This window comes from Schistocerca americana, unplaced genomic scaffold (genome assembly GCF_021461395.2).
Source record: "Schistocerca americana isolate TAMUIC-IGC-003095 unplaced genomic scaffold, iqSchAmer2.1 HiC_scaffold_309, whole genome shotgun sequence".
Taxonomy (NCBI): Eukaryota; Metazoa; Arthropoda; class Insecta; order Orthoptera; family Acrididae; genus Schistocerca; species Schistocerca americana.
In genome coordinates, this window is record NW_025726026.1 from 144,934 (window position 1) to 163,995 (window position 19,062).

A 19,062-nucleotide genomic window follows, 5' to 3' on the forward strand; every position below is an offset into this window, starting at 1 on the left:
GGTGTTGCGCGACAACATCCAGGGCATCACGAAGCCCGCCATCCGCCGCCTGGCTCGCAGGGGCGGCGTGAAGCGCATCTCTGGTCTGATCTACGAGGAGACCCGCGGGGTGCTGAAGGTGTTCCTGGAGAACGTGATCCGCGACGCGGTGACGTACACTGAGCACGCCAAGCGCAAGACTGTGACGGCCATGGACGTGGTGTACGCCCTGAAGAGGCAGGGGCGCACCCTGTACGGTTTCGGCGGTTAGGCTGCGTCGCAGCGGGCGCTGGCCTTCCCGCGGCCGTGCTTGTGGGTGGGAGAGACTAGAAAACGGCCCTTTTCAGGGCCACCACACTGTTCGGAAGTTGAAAAGTGCGAAAGAGTCTGTGTTGTTGTTGCTGCGTGTGTGCGCTGTGTTGTTTGTTTGTTTCTTTCTTTCTTTCCGTTTGAGCGACGTGATGTGACTGGGAGGGGAGAAGGAAAGGAAACGTGTCATGTGGCTGGCTGTGTGTGGAGCTGCTTCGTTTGTGTGTTTGTTATTGTGTGTCTTTGTATCGATCGCGACGGAGATGGCGGGCTGTGTGTTGTTGTGCGAGAGGCGGTGATTATTTGCTTGCGTGGTTTGGCTCTGTGTGTTTGTTTGCGGCGGCGGCGTTGGGGTTTCCGAGGCAAGGCGTGTGGGCATAGGCGGCCGGATCAGCTGTTTCGTTCGTGTCGACGGCCGTTGCGCGCGGGAGTGGAGGGCGGTGTGTCGACACGCCTCCCTTTAACAATGGTCATTATTGCTGCCGTTGTCGGTTTGGAAGGCGACTGCGACCGTGCAAAATGTGTGTGTGTGTGTGTGTGTGTTTTGGGCCACACGGGCTGTGTGGACGACAAGATGGCGGACGTGCGCCGGCGGCGGCTGTGCTGTGACGGTGCAAAGTTAAAACAAAACAAGGTGCGGCGAGGACGACTGAAATTTTGCTTTGGACGTAGGTTTGTGTGGTGGCCCTGAAAAGGGCCGATTGTTGTGGGCCGAGCCGGCAAAGCGCGTTGCGTGCAGGGGAGCACGCGGCGGCTGCGATTGCCTGGCCTCCTTTAGGCCTTCTTCTCGGTCTTCTTTGGCAGCAGGACGGCCTGGATGTTGGGCAGGACACCACCCTGTGCGATGGTGACGCCCGACAGGAGCTTGTTGAGCTCCTCGTCGTTGCGGATGGCAAGCTGCAGGTGGCGCGGGATGATGCGCGTCTTCTTGTTGTCGCGGGCCGCGTTTCCGGCCAGCTCGAGCACCTCAGCCGCGAGGTACTCCATGACGGCGGCGAGGTAGACGGGCGCCCCGGCGCCGACGCGCTCTGCGTAGTTTCCCTTGCGCAGGAGGCGGTGGATTCTGCCGACCGGGAACTGGAGCCCAGCCCTGCTTGAGCGGGACTTTGACTTGCCCTTGACTTTGCCTCCCTTTCCGCGTCCGGACATGGCGATGGGCTAGCGACGGTGCACACGAAACGGAAACGAAAACGACCGGTGCGAGCGGCAGCGAGTCGAGCAGCGGAGTGCGTGCCGGCGCACTCACTCACTCACTCACTCAAAATCACAGACATCATCTGTCTGGAGATGGGGGAGGCTAAGCAGCGTGGCTGCTGTTCCTCCTTTATCAGCGCTGTTGTCATCTTTGTGGCCTCTCGGTGGAAATGGCCTCTGGCTACCTCGCTGAGTTTAATCGAGCGAAGTAGTCGGCTGCTGCTTGATCTTCTGGGGCAGCCGGGGTGGGGGTGCTTTATGGGCTCGGGTGCGGCGGCCGGTTGCGCGCGCGCCCCATTGGTCGGCGGCCGCAACAGGGCGAGCTGGTAAAGGTGCGGCGGCGGCTGGCGGCGGGTGCCACTGTGTGGGGAGACGCTGACTAGAGCGGAGCGCTTGCTACTGGTGTTGCTGCTGCCGTACGTTGGTTCGAGATGCCGCCCAAGACTAGCGGGAAGGCCGCCAAGAAGGCTGGCAAGGCGCAGAAGAACATTTCGAAGGGCGACAAGAAGAAGAAGCGCAAGAGGAAGGAGAGCTATGCCATCTACATCTACAAGGTGCTGAAGCAGGTGCACCCTGACACGGGCATCTCGTCGAAGGCGATGAGCATCATGAACAGCTTCGTGAACGACATTTTCGAGCGCATTGCGGCCGAGGCTTCTCGCCTGGCGCACTACAACAAGCGCTCGACCATCACGTCCCGCGAGATCCAGACCGCTGTGCGGCTGTTGCTGCCTGGCGAGCTGGCCAAGCACGCCGTGAGCGAGGGCACGAAGGCGGTGACCAAGTACACGAGCTCCAAGTAAGGAGGTGGCTCTGGAATGGAAGGAAGGATGGAGAAGGCTCCTCCGTTGCGAGAGCGGCAAAACGGCCCTTTTCAGGGCCACCAACTTGCCTTTTGCGGGAAGGGCGGAATTGTTGTTGTTGTTTGTGTGTGTGGACGGCTGTGATGTATGTGTGCATTTTGATTGTGGGTGGGGGGGCGCGTCAAAGCGTGTTGCGCGGGGTACGGCCACGAGGTTGGTCGCCGTGGCGTGGAATGGTGGCACGCCTCGTTGGCGTGGTTTTTGACCCATTGGTGTTGTTGGGGTGTGTGTGTGTGTTACCCGTCTGCGAGGGGGGACAGTGCGATCGGCGACTTTTGTGTCACCGTAACGACGGCCGTTTGCGGGTTTGTTTTTTTGCACATCATACATGGCGAGGGTGAAATGTGAAATGTTTTTGTTTTGTTTTTTTGCCGCCCACTATTCCCTTTGCTGTACGCCGAGTTTGACAATGGTGCGACGTAACTGCAGCGTGGAGGTGTGTGAGTGACGTTGAAATGAACGTGCCATTAAGACGCATTGTTGTTGTATTGTACTGTACGTGTACGGCGACACGCACGATGATGTACCATTCGACTCTGATGTTTGATAGCCGTGTCTGACTGATTGCGTACGACGCACGCACACCGATGTCGTCATTCAAGATGCACGCTAGACGACGACGGCGGCGGCGGCGGTGGTCGTTTGTTTGGCGAATGTCTGTACACGTGTTTGTCTGTGTCCATCCGGTATGTATTTGTTTGTTTGAAAGTGTTTTGTGTGTCGGTGACGTGGTCCGATCCGTCGCCCCCTGAGTAACTGTCGATCGGCGCGATAGACCGGCGTCACGCAACTGAACCGAAGTCTTGGGCACACCCGTCATACTGTTGTACACCGTCGCGCTGAGAACGGTAACGAAAGGTTGACGTTGATCGGTCGAATGTCTGGGCAGAACGTGAGGAATGAGGCAAGAGTGCAAGGAGGGGGGGCAAAAGAGAGAGGAAGGGAAAAAGGGGAGAAACGCATTCGTAGAGCAACGGAACGTTCCCGTGTCGGAGGCGTATTGGAGCCGCACTGAAATGCGTTTAACGGCGGCGCGGCTGCAAGTGTCTGCCGTGGTGAACGTTACCTTTGACGGCTGCATTGGGCTTTGCCTTTGCTTTCGCTTTCGCTTTCGCGTTCGCTTTCGCTTTCCCGGATGTACGTAACGTTTGTTGATATGGTTCTGAGGAAGAGTGTATGACAGTGCCGTGCCGTCCATGTTCGTGTGCCCTCCCATTGTGTGTATGCTATTGTCTGTGTACTTGAATGATGTATGTAGGTGTTAGTGGACATGTTTTACCAGTGGGGGGAAATGGATCGTCGATAGTTGCCGTCACTCTGTCACGGTCGAGATGACGCACCCTCCGTACAGAAAGGTGTCGAGAAAGTGAGTGTGTGTGTGCGTCCGTGAATTGGCAGCGTTTGGAGGTGGGCGTGCCCTGCATGTGGCCCGGAAAAGGCTGTTCGTTAGGCGGTAGTGTTGTGTGGACAGGGGAGGGGCATGCGTAACGCTGCTGGCATGGCATTTCGGGAGATGGGAGGGGGCAAACGAGGAAACGAGGAGCGGCGGCCAAAGACGGGACGGGGAGGGGCGCGGTGTGGGTGGCTTGCGCCTGTGCTCGGCGTTGTGGTTTGTGCAAAAGAGGAGGAGAAAAACAATGTGAGTTGCCAGGGAGGGGAGCGGTGTTGTGTTGTGGTTGTCAGTGAACGTGGCGAGACGGGCGGATGCGCGGAGGGGCGGGGGCGGCGCATTTCGCCGGTGCCGTGCCGTGCCGTGCCTGAAAGCCGCGTGGTCGCTGTGTTGTTGGTGGCGTGGGGGCGAGGAGAGTACCGTACGGGTGTGCTTGTGCGCCGGAAATGGCACACTGCGCCCGCCCGTCTTGGAGGCTGATGGCTGTGGTGTGGAAATGGGGCGCGGTGATGTTGAAGCACAGAAAAGAAACCAAGAAAACGGAAGGCGTGATGCGGCGGTGGTGGTGAGAGCGGGAAAAACAAAACAAAAGAAAAAAAACAACAAAAAAAAAGAAGGAAAAACAACAAGAAACAAAAAAGAAAACAAAAAGTCTATCAATATTAAAATGTAAATGGAAATGGACCCAGGTATAACCTCCCTGCACAAATAGCAGAGAGTCCGATGATAATAAAAATGTGCCAGAATGTTAACGTCCCTACAAAACAAACCCAACGATAATATTAATGAAAGAGTGAACCGTATGTAACATTGCAACAGACATAATGAAACCTGATAAATTGTATAAGGGCAGCAGCCGTTGACCTTTGGCCCTGTATTCAGAATAAAAAGAGCCAAAGATCGTTACCCCAATGAAAAAGACACTGAAACACGTATGTAACATAGTAGCGATGGCGAGACATTGTAGCATCTGTGACCAGAGAGTTTGCGCTGGACTGCGCGAGTGTTGCGAGCGGTTCTCAGTCAGTCAGTCAGTCTGTGTAGTTGAGGGCTGTACTCTGTCAGTAGTCGTCGCGTGCAGTACGCTAATAGTCGTCATGCAGAGCGGTCGGTCAGTAGTAGCAGCCGAGTGCGGTTGTGTGATGTAGGCGGTCGGCAACACTGGTCAAGATGGTGAATAAGGTATACTGTTAATTGATATAATCGTTAGATAATGAGAAATTGTATTTATTGTAATTATTCTCCAACAAGTTCCCCAATAATAATTTTTATTTCAAAAGCATTTTTCAAACATTTAATCTTTTATTGAACTAAAGAGTTCGTTCCACTTCTTTGAAGAAAAATGTCACTAAAATCACAAAGAAAGAGAATATTATTATTTGCAATGCAGTTCCTCCAAGCGCTGCGCAACAACCAGAGCAGAAATGTGACATCCATTTATTCGGAGGTAAGACTTTTAATTCTGATTGTTTTGCACAGGGCCAAAGACCGATATTTCGGTTTAATTGAAGTTTCTTGTCACTGAACGGACTTTTGTAAATGTTGTGTGAAGACTTTATATTTGAGTCAGATTGCGAATTGCACATTTTTGTTGCCATTTTCAATACCTCTCATTGTGGGCGAGGTTACAATTAGCGCAATGTCCATTAGCATCCGTAAATAACATTGTCCATTATTTTAAATATTGCTGGGAGGTTACAACACACACACACACAAAACAAAAAACAAAAAAAAACAAAAAATTGCATTTATATCCGCTCCTCAATTGTAGATACCCCTTACACAGCTGTGTGCAATGAATGAGTGCTGGCTGGTAATTAATTGCACTCCTTGGAGGGAAATGCCATAGGAAGTAGTCTTTAAAAAGTGAATGTTTTTCGTTAAGAGACAAAAGTTACTTTAGAAAAAAAGTAATAGTGGGGCTTTTGTTGTTGAACAAAATAAGTACAATGAACATACGTTATCAGATTTGCGCAATGCAGCGTCACACCACCTTTTGATTATAACACAATATACTATACATCGTCCCGAACCGTGACCAGAGTCGCGAGACGAGCAGAGCACGCCGCCGACGCCCGCTCAGTACAACCGTCCACCCGCTACTACTGTCGACCGACTACTACCTCTCCCGACTCGCGCTACAATATATATAACAACTGTTCCTGGCGACCCGGTGCGTGCAACTACTGTCGTCTGGCGCGGTCCAAGCGCCGACTAGCAGCGATAAAGAACTCTCTGGTCAGACAGAGATGCTGTCATGCCTCGCCATCGCTCTGGTAATGAATACATACGTGGTGCAGCGTGCGTACCACCGGAACACGCAGTGGCGGAGCCAAAGACTGTGTTGTCGAGGTCGAGTGCGAGTGGGAAGAGAGGCAGCGTCGGCACGGAGATGCAAGCGAGCGCGAGACGCACGGGGGCTGCGGCGTGGCGCGTTTGCGGTCGGCGCCTTTGGTGGCAACGGCCGGGACAAGCAGCGGTGTATGGTGTGGTGCGGGGCGGACAGGGGCGGCGGTGGACGGGGAGGAGGCGGCGCGACGACGGCATGGGGGCGAAAACGGGACGGGGGACGGCGGATGTTGAGAGGCGTCACGCGCGGACAGGACACAGACACAGAGACACACAGATTGGAAAGGGAGGGTGCGCGGTAGTAGTTGGGAATGTGCGTACCGTGCGGGATGGGAGTGGGCGAGGAACACGGTCGTGGCCCCTGTTTTGGGTGCGTGTGATGACGTCGGTGTGTTGTGGGAAGGGAAGGTGCTGTGGCGGCGGCGCGTAATGGGCGTAGGCCGAAAAGAGAAAGGAACGTGGGCAGTGTGTTGGCAAGCGTCGGTTCGACTGCGACGTTGATGGGCAGGGCAGGGCAAGGTTAATGGTGGTAGGAGTAGGCGTGTGGGCGCAAAAAATCTGCCGCTGCAGGCGGTGCCGTAACCGCCATGGCGGGAAGGAGAGAGGGCCAAAGAAAGAAAGAAAGAAAGAAGAAAACAAAAAAAAAAAAAGGAGGGGGGGGGGCGAAAGTGGAGAGGCGGTGGTGTGAGAAGGGCGGGGGCGGAAGGAAGGCAGGAAGGACAAGAGGCGAGGCGACGGCTTGCTTTGTGTATCGGTCGGTCTCTGGCTATGCTTCGTTTTCTGCAGCAGGGTCGGTGCGCGGCGTGGCTCGCGGCAGTGGGAACGCCTGGTGGCTGGACGGCCAGCAATGCGGTTGGATGGGCGGCCACAGCACCGCACCTGTGCCCGAGGAGGAGACGCTGGCGGCGGGCCCTGAGGTGAGGCCGGCTCGGCTGGGGCTGTGGATGTGTAGGTGTGCGCCGCTGCTGCAACAACGAGTAAAACGCGAGAAGAAGGGATGGCGGTAGAGAGGAAAAAAAGAAAAAGGTCGTGTTGTGTTGATGCGCAGGCAGACGCGTACAGAGGGACGAGCCCGGTCTGCAGCAGGGTGTGGCCGTGCCGAGTGCAGAGCAGCGGCGGCTCGGTTCGGTTCGGCCCGGCCCGGCGGGCCGCGCTGTTGTCGCGGACGTGAGCGCCCCCTGGCGGGTGGCCGGAGGCGGCGCGGCGTGTTGGACGTGTGGCTGGTGGCAGTGCACAATTTGCGAGTGGCTGGCGGTGTGGTGTGGCGGTTGGCGCGTCGGGCGGCGGAGAGGTATGTGTTGCGGGCGCCCTTTGCTGCGCTGCGTCGTTGCGTGTGCCGTACAGGGCGGGCGCTTGTCGACTGTGTGGGCGGTGTGGCGAATTGGCGTGAAACGGCTGCCGAGAGGTGTGTGGTAGCGAGCCGGTCGGTGGTGTCAGTGCGAAGGGGAATGTGCGTGCGTTTGGCGGTTTCGGTGTGCTTTTTGCGGCGTGAGAGTGGGAATTAGTGGGGCCGGCTGTTGTGTTGGTTCCTTGTGTCTTGTGTCGCGTAGCTTGATGGCAACGTGGAAGGACGCCGGTTTCGTTTCGAGCCTTGCGTGTGGTTGTCGACGTTGACTGGTTGGCGTGTGCCGATGCACGTGCATGTGTGGGTCGCGAGTGCGTTTTTGGCTGGCTGTGTGTGTGTGTGTGTGTTTTGGGGGGGAAGGGGGAGGCGGTGGTGAAAGTGCAGTCGTTGCCACGGGCGTCGTCGGGTGGGGCTGGGGCTGTGCGTCGTGGCGGAAAGGTGGTAGGTTGCGGGAAGCGAGCCCGTCGTTGACGGTGTCGCGTGAGTTGTGAATCGAGTGGGGCGCGGGGCGCGGGACAGGAGCAGCGTGCCGCTGCGTCGTGGTCGTCAGCAGAGGCTGTGCGTGTGCTTGTCCTTTTTGTGGGCGGTTCGTGCGAGGCGTTTTTGTTTTGTGTTGCCCTAGTTGTTAGTTTATTTTGTTTGTGTTTGTTATTTTGAGACGACGACTGGTTGGTGGCGTGCGCGCGAAGTGGCGGTGTGCGCTTCCCGTGTCGTTTGTGTTGTTTGGTTTTTTTGTTTTTGTGTGTTTTTGTTTTTTTTTTTTTTTTTTTTTTTTTTTTTTTTTGCACTGGGCCCCGGTGGGTGGGTGCGTGTGTGTCGATTGCCGGCTGGCGAAAGGTGCGCCATCGGCGGGGTGGGTCGCCGGCACAAGTAGAGGCGGCGGCGTTGTTGCTGTTGTTGTGTGGTGTTTGTTTTGTTCGGCTGTGTCGGCGAGCTGTGTTGCGGTGCGTGTGAATGGTGGTGCAAAAGTGCTGGCGTTGGGGCTGCGACTGCGACGGCGACGGCGGCGAGCCGCGGGCGCGCCATTGATAGTGATGTTGTGAACAGCGGCTGTGTACGGTAGTGGTGTTGTTGTAGCACGACGTGCATCCGGGCCGGCGCGGAAAGCGCAGTTGCGGGCGGTTGCCCTTCGGTGCCAGCCATGTCGCGTGAGCGGCGGGTTGCTCTGGTGTCGACACGTGGTGCTCTGGGTTGTTGTGTGGTGCCCTTTGGCCGGTGGGGGTGGTTCGCGTGTGTCTCGTTCGCGCTCGGTGTCTGGTCGTGGTCGTGCTGCTCCCCCGTCTGTCGGCGGTTTCCGACGTCGTCTGTACGTTTTTGTTCGTTTGCGGCGTGCCTGCCGACGTCGTCCCGTCGCGACCTTTCAACCGAAAGTGTGGCGCCCGAAGGTGAACGAACGTAACCCTGACCTCGGCGCTTTACGCTGAGCCGAGCGAACCGAACCGAACCTAACCTGTGGTGTGGCGAGGTGAGCTCAGCCTGTGAGCCCCTAACGTCTACGTAAGGTAAGCTGTCCGGCTCACGCCTCACGTTTTTGAACGCTTTTTTAACCTACGTTTGACGCTTCTTAACCTAGCACTGACCCCTTAACCTAACGTGTAACCTAACCTAACCTAACCTAACCTAACCTAACCTAACCTAACCTAACCTAACCTCTGACGCCTGACGTGTTTGAATGCTTAACCTAAGTTTGACGCTTAACCTAACCCAAGTCCCCTTAACCTAACCCACGTCCACCTAACCTAACCTAACCTAACGTAGACGTGTAAACGTAATGTGTAACGCGTAACGTGTAAGGTCGGCTGTCGTGTGTGCTTGACGGCAGATTGGGTTGGTCTGTAGATTCGGATTGCGGTTTGCCTCGGTCGAGGGGTTGGGTCGGAAGCGGCGAGGGGCGGCGGCGCCTGTTGCGCAGGCGGCGTCCGTTTGCGGCGGGCAATTGTTGAGAAACGGCTGTGAATGTTGGCGGGCGAGAGGAGGAGGACGGCGCGCGATGTGGCCCGACGGCTGCGGGCCGATCGGGAAACGGCGGGAGGGCGACGGAAGGCGATGGGGCGGCGGAGGCGCGTTTGCACGGCCGTCATCGCCGCACGCCTCGGCTTGTGTGGCTGTGGCGCCGGCCGCGCTGGCCGGGCTGCCGCGGCGACGGTGTGGGAGTTTTGCCGAAGGTTTGGCCATTGTGGCGGGTCGTCGGCTGGGGCTGTGGGGGCGGCATTTGGGCGGGGGCGGCGATTCTCGGCGGGCCGACCCAGGCTGTAGCGCGCGGTAGCTGCAGTTTGGCCGTGGTTTGCGGCGCTGCCGTGGCGACTGGTTGGCGACTGTGGTGTGGCTGTGTGTAGCCCCATCCTCGGTGGTTTGAAAGGCGCGGGCGGTTGTGGCGCAGGTTTGGGGCTGCTCCGCACAGGCTGTCGGACGTTGGGCGGTAGCAAGCGCGGGAGGCGCGGCGCGGCGGCGCGCAGAGTGGCGGCCGCTCTCTCGGCCGTCCGCGCCCGCCCGCGACACTGGCTGGGCCTTGTGATTCTCTGCTCTGCTGCTGTGCTGTGCTTGCGTGCCTGCCTGCCGTCCCGCTCGCTCTCGCTGTGTGTTACGCGCGTCGTCGAAATGGCAGATCAGGCGGCTACGAACGAGACTGCTGCGGCACCCGCCGCCACCGGCACTACGAAGAAGGCCAAGTCTGCGTCGTCTGCGAAGAAGCCGCGCGCCAAGCCTGCGCACCCGCGCACCTCTGAGATGGTGACGGCCGCCATCAAGAGTCTGAAGGAGCGCGGCGGGTCGTCGCTGCAGGCGATCAAGAAGTACATAGCCGCGCACTACAAGCTGGACGCGGAGAAGCTGGCGCCGTTTATCAAGAAGTACCTCAAGTCGGCCGTCGTGGCGGGCGAGCTGGTGCAGACGAAGGGGAAGGGCGCGTCCGGCTCGTTCAAGCTTGCCGGCGCCGGCGGCGGGGGGGCGGCCGAGGGCGGCAAGGCTCGTGCTGGCGGTGCCAAGAAGAAGCGCGCCGCTCCGGCCAGCAAGGAGAAGAAGGGCGCCCGTGCGGCCGGCGCAAAGAAGGCTGGTGGCGTGAAGGCGGCGACCGGTCGGAAGGCGGGCGCCGCCAAGAAGGCGTCTGCGGCGTCGGCCGCGCCCGCGGGTGCGAAGAAGGCGGCTGCGGCCAAGCCGGCCAAGGCCAAGTCGCCGTCGAAGGCGAAGAAGGCCGCCAAGGTTCCGACGAAGAAGCCGAAGGCGCCGCGCCCGAAGAAGGCGACGACGCCGTCTAAGGCGAAGGCTTCGCCCAAGAAGAAGAAGTAGAGTAGAGGAGAAAGAGATGGGAGAAAGGAAGGGTTTGGCGCTTGACTCCGTCGTCCCCACCCCCCGTCGTCGTCTAGTGGCGCGCAAGAGACGCGCGGCCCAAAACGGCCCTTCTCAGGGCCATCAAAGCACGTCGGGGAAGGTTTTGATTGTCGTGTTGCGTTTGGTGTGGGTGTCTGTCTGGCGTTTCTGTATGCCCGTGGGGATGCTGTTTGCGTGCCGTGGTGGTTGGATTGCGGGGGTCGGTGGCGGGTGTGGGCGGCGGTAGCGGTAAGCGGTGTTGTTGTTGTCGTGGTTGATTGTCGCCGTGTTTGTGGCGGCGGCCGACGGTTGGTTTTTCTGTCACGTTGTTTTGTTTGAATACGTTGGTTGGCTTGCCTGCGTTCGTTCGTCTCGGATGTCTGTCTTGTCGAGTCGTGTCTGGTCTTTGTTTTGTTTTGTTCCTTTGTGTGTGTGTGTGTGTGTTATGTTTTGCAACGGGGGGCACGTTGAGATGTGGAAGGAGTCGGCGGGGATTTCGGTGGCGCGTAGAGCGAGCGAGCGCGCGCGCCTGCCTGGCCGTTGGCCGTCGGAGTGGAGTGCGGGTTTTTTTTGTTTTCGAAACGAAAGCGGCGGCCGGCCAGCCACCCGTGCGGTGTGACGTCGGCCGTTGGGTATTGTGCGCTTTGAGCGCCGGGGAGGGATGATGTGTGATTGTTGCGCGCTGCTAGCAGGCAGGCAGAGTGAGCGGGTGTGGCGGACGGACGGGAAGTGGTGGTTTTTTTTTGTTTTTGGGTTGCGGGGCGAGAGGCAGGCGACCGACAAAGTTTGCTCGCGACGGAGAGATGTTAGTGGCCCTGAAAAGGGCCGTTTTTGTTTGTGCGGTGCGGTGCCGCGGCGCGGTTTAGGCGCGCTCGCCGCGGATGCGGCGCGCGAGCTGGATGTCCTTGGGCATGATGGTGACGCGCTTGGCGTGGATTGCGCACAGGTTGGTGTCTTCGAAGAGGCCGACGAGGTAGGCCTCGCTGGCCTCCTGCAGGGCCATGACTGCGGAGCTCTGGAAGCGCAGGTCGGTCTTGAAGTCCTGGGCGATCTCGCGCACTAGGCGCTGGAATGGCAGCTTGCGGATGAGCAGCTCTGTGCTCTTCTGGTAGCGCCTGATTTCTCGCAGGGCGACGGTGCCCGGCCTGTAGCGGTGGGGCTTCTTGACGCCTCCGGTGGCGGGCGCGCTCTTCCTCGCCGCCTTGGTGGCGAGCTGTTTGCGCGGCGCCTTTCCGCCGGTGGACTTGCGGGCCGTTTGCTTTGTGCGGGCCATGGCGGTAGCGGTAGCGGTAGCGGTAGCGGAGCGGCGTGCGTGGAGGTTAGGTGCGGCGCGGCGTCCGGTGCTGCCTTGACAACGGGCCCGCGCGCCTCCGTGCTGCGCTTATATGCCCTCGGTTGCGCGTGGTGGGGGGAGGGCGGGCCAGAGTCTATATAGGGGGGCGGCGGGCGCGCTGGGCGCAGACCGTAGCCGACTCGCCAGCCGCTGCAGCTGCTGTTTGTGCACGTTTTGCTTTGCCCGAGGAAGGAAGGATGACAGGCCGCGGCAAGGGAGGAAAGGGGCTCGGCAAGGGTGGCGCCAAGCGGCACCGCAAGGTGTTGCGCGACAACATCCAGGGCATCACGAAGCCCGCCATCCGCCGCCTGGCTCGCAGGGGCGGCGTGAAGCGCATCTCTGGTCTGATCTACGAGGAGACCCGCGGGGTGCTGAAGGTGTTCCTGGAGAACGTGATCCGCGACGCGGTGACGTACACTGAGCACGCCAAGCGCAAGACTGTGACGGCCATGGACGTGGTGTACGCCCTGAAGAGGCAGGGGCGCACCCTGTACGGTTTCGGCGGTTAGGCTGCGTCGCAGCGGGCGCTGGCCTTCCCGCGGCCGTGCTTGTGGGTGGGAGAGACTAGAAAACGGCCCTTTTCAGGGCCACCACACTGTTCGGAAGTTGAAAAGTGCGAAAGAGTCTGTGTTGTTGTTGCTGCGTGTGTGCGCTGTGTTGTTTGTTTGTTTCTTTCTTTCTTTCCGTTTGAGCGACGTGATGTGACTGGGAGGGGAGAAGGAAAGGAAACGTGTCATGTGGCTGGCTGTGTGTGGAGCTGCTTCGTTTGTGTGTTTGTTATTGTGTGTCTTTGTATCGATCGCGACGGAGATGGCGGGCTGTGTGTTGTTGTGCGAGAGGCGGTGATTATTTGCTTGCGTGGTTTGGCTCTGTGTGTTTGTTTGCGGCGGCGGCGTTGGGGTTTCCGAGGCAAGGCGTGTGGGCATAGGCGGCCGGATCAGCTGTTTCGTTCGTGTCGACGGCCGTTGCGCGCGGGAGTGGAGGGCGGTGTGTCGACACGCCTCCCTTTAACAATGGTCATTATTGCTGCCGTTGTCGGTTTGGAAGGCGACTGCGACCGTGCAAAATGTGTGTGTGTGTGTGTGTGTGTTTTGGGCCACACGGGCTGTGTGGACGACAAGATGGCGGACGTGCGCCGGCGGCGGCTGTGCTGTGACGGTGCAAAGTTAAAACAAAACAAGGTGCGGCGAGGACGACTGAAATTTTGCTTTGGACGTAGGTTTGTGTGGTGGCCCTGAAAAGGGCCGATTGTTGTGGGCCGAGCCGGCAAAGCGCGTTGCGTGCAGGGGAGCACGCGGCGGCTGCGATTGCCTGGCCTCCTTTAGGCCTTCTTCTCGGTCTTCTTTGGCAGCAGGACGGCCTGGATGTTGGGCAGGACACCACCCTGTGCGATGGTGACGCCCGACAGGAGCTTGTTGAGCTCCTCGTCGTTGCGGATGGCAAGCTGCAGGTGGCGCGGGATGATGCGCGTCTTCTTGTTGTCGCGGGCCGCGTTTCCGGCCAGCTCGAGCACCTCAGCCGCGAGGTACTCCATGACGGCGGCGAGGTAGACGGGCGCCCCGGCGCCGACGCGCTCTGCGTAGTTTCCCTTGCGCAGGAGGCGGTGGATTCTGCCGACCGGGAACTGGAGCCCAGCCCTGCTTGAGCGGGACTTTGACTTGCCCTTGACTTTGCCTCCCTTTCCGCGTCCGGACATGGCGATGGGCTAGCGACGGTGCACACGAAACGGAAACGAAAACGACCGGTGCGAGCGGCAGCGAGTCGAGCAGCGGAGTGCGTGCCGGCGCAGCCGGGGTGGGGGTGCTTTATGGGCTCGGGTGCGGCGGCCGGTTGCGCGCGCGCCCCATTGGTCGGCGGCCGCAACAGGGCGAGCTGGTAAAGGTGCGGCGGCGGCTGGCGGCGGGTGCCACTGTGTGGGGAGACGCTGACTAGAGCGGAGCGCTTGCTACTGGTGTTGCTGCTGCCGTACGTTGGTTCGAGATGCCGCCCAAGACTAGCGGGAAGGCCGCCAAGAAGGCTGGCAAGGCGCAGAAGAACATTTCGAAGGGCGACAAGAAGAAGAAGCGCAAGAGGAAGGAGAGCTATGCCATCTACATCTACAAGGTGCTGAAGCAGGTGCACCCTGACACGGGCATCTCGTCGAAGGCGATGAGCATCATGAACAGCTTCGTGAACGACATTTTCGAGCGCATTGCGGCCGAGGCTTCTCGCCTGGCGCACTACAACAAGCGCTCGACCATCACGTCCCGCGAGATCCAGACCGCTGTGCGGCTGTTGCTGCCTGGCGAGCTGGCCAAGCACGCCGTGAGCGAGGGCACGAAGGCGGTGACCAAGTACACGAGCTCCAAGTAAGGAGGTGGCTCTGGAATGGAAGGAAGGATGGAGAAGGCTCCTCCGTTGCGAGAGCGGCAAAACGGCCCTTTTCAGGGCCACCAACTTGCCTTTTGCGGGAAGGGCGGAATTGTTGTTGTTGTTTGTGTGTGTGGACGGCTGTGATGTATGTGTGCATTTTGATTGTGGGTGGGGGGGCGCGTCAAAGCGTGTTGCGCGGGGTACGGCCACGAGGTTGGTCGCCGTGGCGTGGAATGGTGGCACGCCTCGTTGGCGTGGTTTTTGACCCATTGGTGTTGTTGGGGTGTGTGTGTGTGTTACCCGTCTGCGAGGGGGGACAGTGCGATCGGCGACTTTTGTGTCACCGTAACGACGGCCGTTTGCGGGTTTGTTTTTTTGCACATCATACATGGCGAGGGTGAAATGTGAAATGTTTTTGTTTTGTTTTTTTGCCGCCCACTATTCCCTTTGCTGTACGCCGAGTTTGACAATGGTGCGACGTAACTGCAGCGTGGAGGTGTGTGAGTGACGTTGAAATGAACGTGCCATTAAGACGCATTGTTGTTGTATTGTACTGTACGTGTACGGCGACACGCACGATGATGTACCATTCGACTCTGATGTTTGATAGCCGTGTCTGACTGATTGCGTACGACGCACGCACACCGATGTCGTCATTCAAGATGCACGCTAGACGACGACGGCGGCGGCGGCGGTGGTCGTTTGTTTGGCGAATGTCTGTACACGTGTTTGTCTGTGTCCATCCGGTATGTATTTGTTTGTTTGAAAGTGTTTTGTGTGTCGGTGACGTGGTCCGATCCGTCGCCCCCTGAGTAACTGTCGATCGGCGCGATAGACCGGCGTCACGCAACTGAACCGAAGTCTTGGGCACACCCGTCATACTGTTGTACACCGTCGCGCTGAGAACGGTAACGAAAGGTTGACGTTGATCGGTCGAATGTCTGGGCAGAACGTGAGGAATGAGGCAAGAGTGCAAGGAGGGGGGGCAAAAGAGAGAGGAAGGGAAAAAGGGGAGAAACGCATTCGTAGAGCAACGGAACGTTCCCGTGTCGGAGGCGTATTGGAGCCGCACTGAAATGCGTTTAACGGCGGCGCGGCTGCAAGTGTCTGCCGTGGTGAACGTTACCTTTGACGGCTGCATTGGGCTTTGCCTTTGCTTTCGCTTTCGCTTTCGCGTTCGCTTTCGCTTTCCCGGATGTACGTAACGTTTGTTGATATGGTTCTGAGGAAGAGTGTATGACAGTGCCGTGCCGTCCATGTTCGTGTGCCCTCCCATTGTGTGTATGCTATTGTCTGTGTACTTGAATGATGTATGTAGGTGTTAGTGGACATGTTTTACCAGTGGGGGGAAATGGATCGTCGATAGTTGCCGTCACTCTGTCACGGTCGAGATGACGCACCCTCCGTACAGAAAGGTGTCGAGAAAGTGAGTGTGTGTGTGCGTCCGTGAATTGGCAGCGTTTGGAGGTGGGCGTGCCCTGCATGTGGCCCGGAAAAGGCTGTTCGTTAGGCGGTAGTGTTGTGTGGACAGGGGAGGGGCATGCGTAACGCTGCTGGCATGGCATTTCGGGAGATGGGAGGGGGCAAACGAGGAAACGAGGAGCGGCGGCCAAAGACGGGACGGGGAGGGGCGCGGTGTGGGTGGCTTGCGCCTGTGCTCGGCGTTGTGGTTTGTGCAAAAGAGGAGGAGAAAAACAATGTGAGTTGCCAGGGAGGGGAGCGGTGTTGTGTTGTGGTTGTCAGTGAACGTGGCGAGACGGACGGATGCGCGGAGGGGCGGGGGCGGCGCATTTCGCCGGTGCCGTGCCGTGCCGTGCCTGAAAGCCGCGTGGTCGCTGTGTTGTTGGTGGCGTGGGGGCGAGGAGAGTACCGTACGGGTGTGCTTGTGCGCCGGAAATGGCACACTGCGCCCGCCCGTCTTGGAGGCTGATGGCTGTGGTGTGGAAATGGGGCGCGGTGATGTTGAAGCACAGAAAAGAAACCAAGAAAACGGAAGGCGTGATGCGGCGGTGGTGGTGAGAGCGGGAAAAACAAAACAAAAGAAAAAAAACAACAAAAAAAAAAGAAGGAAAAACAACAAGAAACAAAAAAGAAAACAAAAAGTCTATCAATATTAAAATGTAAATGGAAATGGACCCAGGTATAACCTCCCTGCACAAATAGCAGAGAGTCCGATGATAATAAAAATGTGCCAGAATGTTAACGTCCCTACAAAACAAACCCAACGATAATATTAATGAAAGAGTGAACCGTATGTAACATTGCAACAGACATAATGAAACCTGATAAATTGTATAAGGGCAGCAGCCGTTGACCTTTGGCCCTGTATTCAGAATAAAAAGAGCCAAAGATCGTTACCCCAATGAAAAAGACACTGAAACACGTATGTAACATAGTAGCGATGGCGAGACATTGTAGCATCTGTGACCAGAGAGTTTGCGCTGGACTGCGCGAGTGTTGCGAGCGGTTCTCAGTCAGTCAGTCAGTCTGTGTAGTTGAGGGCTGTACTCTGTCAGTAGTCGTCGCGTGCAGTACGCTAATAGTCGTCATGCAGAGCGGTCGGTCAGTAGTAGCAGCCGAGTGCGGTTGTGTGATGTAGGCGGTCGGCAACACTGGTCAAGATGGTGAATAAGGTATACTGTTAATTGATATAATCGTTAGATAATGAGAAATTGTATTTATTGTAATTATTCTCCAACAAGTTCCCCAATAATAATTTTTATTTCAAAAGCATTTTTCAAACATTTAATCTTTTATTGAACTAAAGAGTTCGTTCCACTTCTTTGAAGAAAAATGTCACTAAAATCACAAAGAAAGAGAATATTATTATTTGCAATGCAGTTCCTCCAAGCGCTGCGCAACAACCAGAGCAGAAATGTGACATCCATTTATTCGGAGGTAAGACTTTTAATTCTGATTGTTTTGCACAGGGCCAAAGACCGATATTTCGGTTTAATTGAAGTTTCTTGTCACTGAACGGACTTTTGTAAATGTTGTGTGAAGACTTTATATTTGAGTCAGATTGCGAATTGCACATTTTTGTTGCCATTTTCAATACCTCTCATTGTGGGCGAGGTTACAATTAGCGCAATGTCCATTAGCATCCGTAAATAACATTGTCCATTATTTTAAATATTGCTGGGAGGTTACAACACACACACACACAAAACAAAAAACAAAAAAAAACAAAAAATTGCATTTATATCCGCTCCTCAATTGTAGATACCCCTTACACAGCTGTGTGCAATGAATGAGTGCTGGCTGGTAATTAATTGCACTCCTTGGAGGGAAATGCCATAGGAAGTAGTCTTTAAAAAGTGAATGTTTTTCGTTAAGAGACAAAAGTTACTTTAGAAAAAAAGTAATAGTGGGGCTTTTGTTGTTGAACAAAATAAGTACAATGAACATACGTTATCAGATTTGCGCAATGCAGCGTCACACCACCTTTTGATTATAACACAATATACTATACATCGTCCCGAACCGTGACCAGAGTCGCGAGACGAGCAGAGCACGCCGCCGACGCCCGCTCAGTACAACCGTCCACCCGCTACTACTGTCGACCGACTACTACCTCTCCCGACTCGCGCTACAATATATATAACAACTGTTCCTGGCGACCCGGTGCGTGCAACTACTGTCGTCTGGCGCGGTCCAAGCGCCGACTAGCAGCGATAAAGAACTCTCTGGTCAGACAGAGATGCTGTCATGCCTCGCCATCGCTCTGGTAATGAATACATACGTGGTGCAGCGTGCGTACCACCGGAACACGCAGTGGCGGAGCCAAAGACTGTGTTGTCGAGGTCGAGTGCGAGTGGGAAGAGAGGCAGCGTCGGCACGGAGATGCAAGCGAGCGCGAGACGCACGGGGGCTGCGGCGTGGCGCGTTTGCGGTCGGCGCCTTTGGTGGCAACGGCCGGGACAAGCAGCGGTGTATGGTGTGGTGCGGGGCGGACAGGGGCGGCGGTGGACGGGGAGGAGGCGGCGCGACGACGGCATGGGGGCGAAAACGGGACGGGGGACGGCGGATGTTGAGAGGCGTCACGCGCGGACAGGACACAGACACAGAGACACACAGATTGGAAAGGGAGGGTGCGCGGTAGTAGTTGGGAATGTGCGTACCGTGCGGGATGGGAGTGGGCGAGGAACACGGTCGTGGCCCCTGTTTTGGGTGCGTGTGATGACGTCGGTGTGTTGTGGGAAGGGAAGGTGCTGTGGCGGCGGCGCGTAATGGGCGTAGGCCGAAAAGAGAAAGGAACGTGGGCAGTGTGTTGGCAAGCGTCGGTTCGACTGCGACGTTGATGGGCAGGGCAGGGCAAGGTTAATGGTGGTAGGAGTAGGCGTGTGGGCGCAAAAAATCTGCCGCTGCAGGCGGTGCCGTAACCGCCATGGCGGGAAGGAGAGAGGGCCAAAGAAAGAAAGAAAGAAAGAAGAAAACAAAAAAAAAAAAAGGAGGGGGGGGGGGGCGAAAGTGGAGAGGCGGTGGTGTGAGAAGGGCGGGGGCGGAAGGAAGGCAGGAAGGACAAGAGGCGAGGCGACGGCTTGCTTTGTGTATCGGTCGGTCTCTGGCTATGCTTCGTTTTCTGCAGCAGGGTCGGTGCGCGGCGTGGCTCGTGGCAGTGGGAACGCCTGGTGGCTGGACG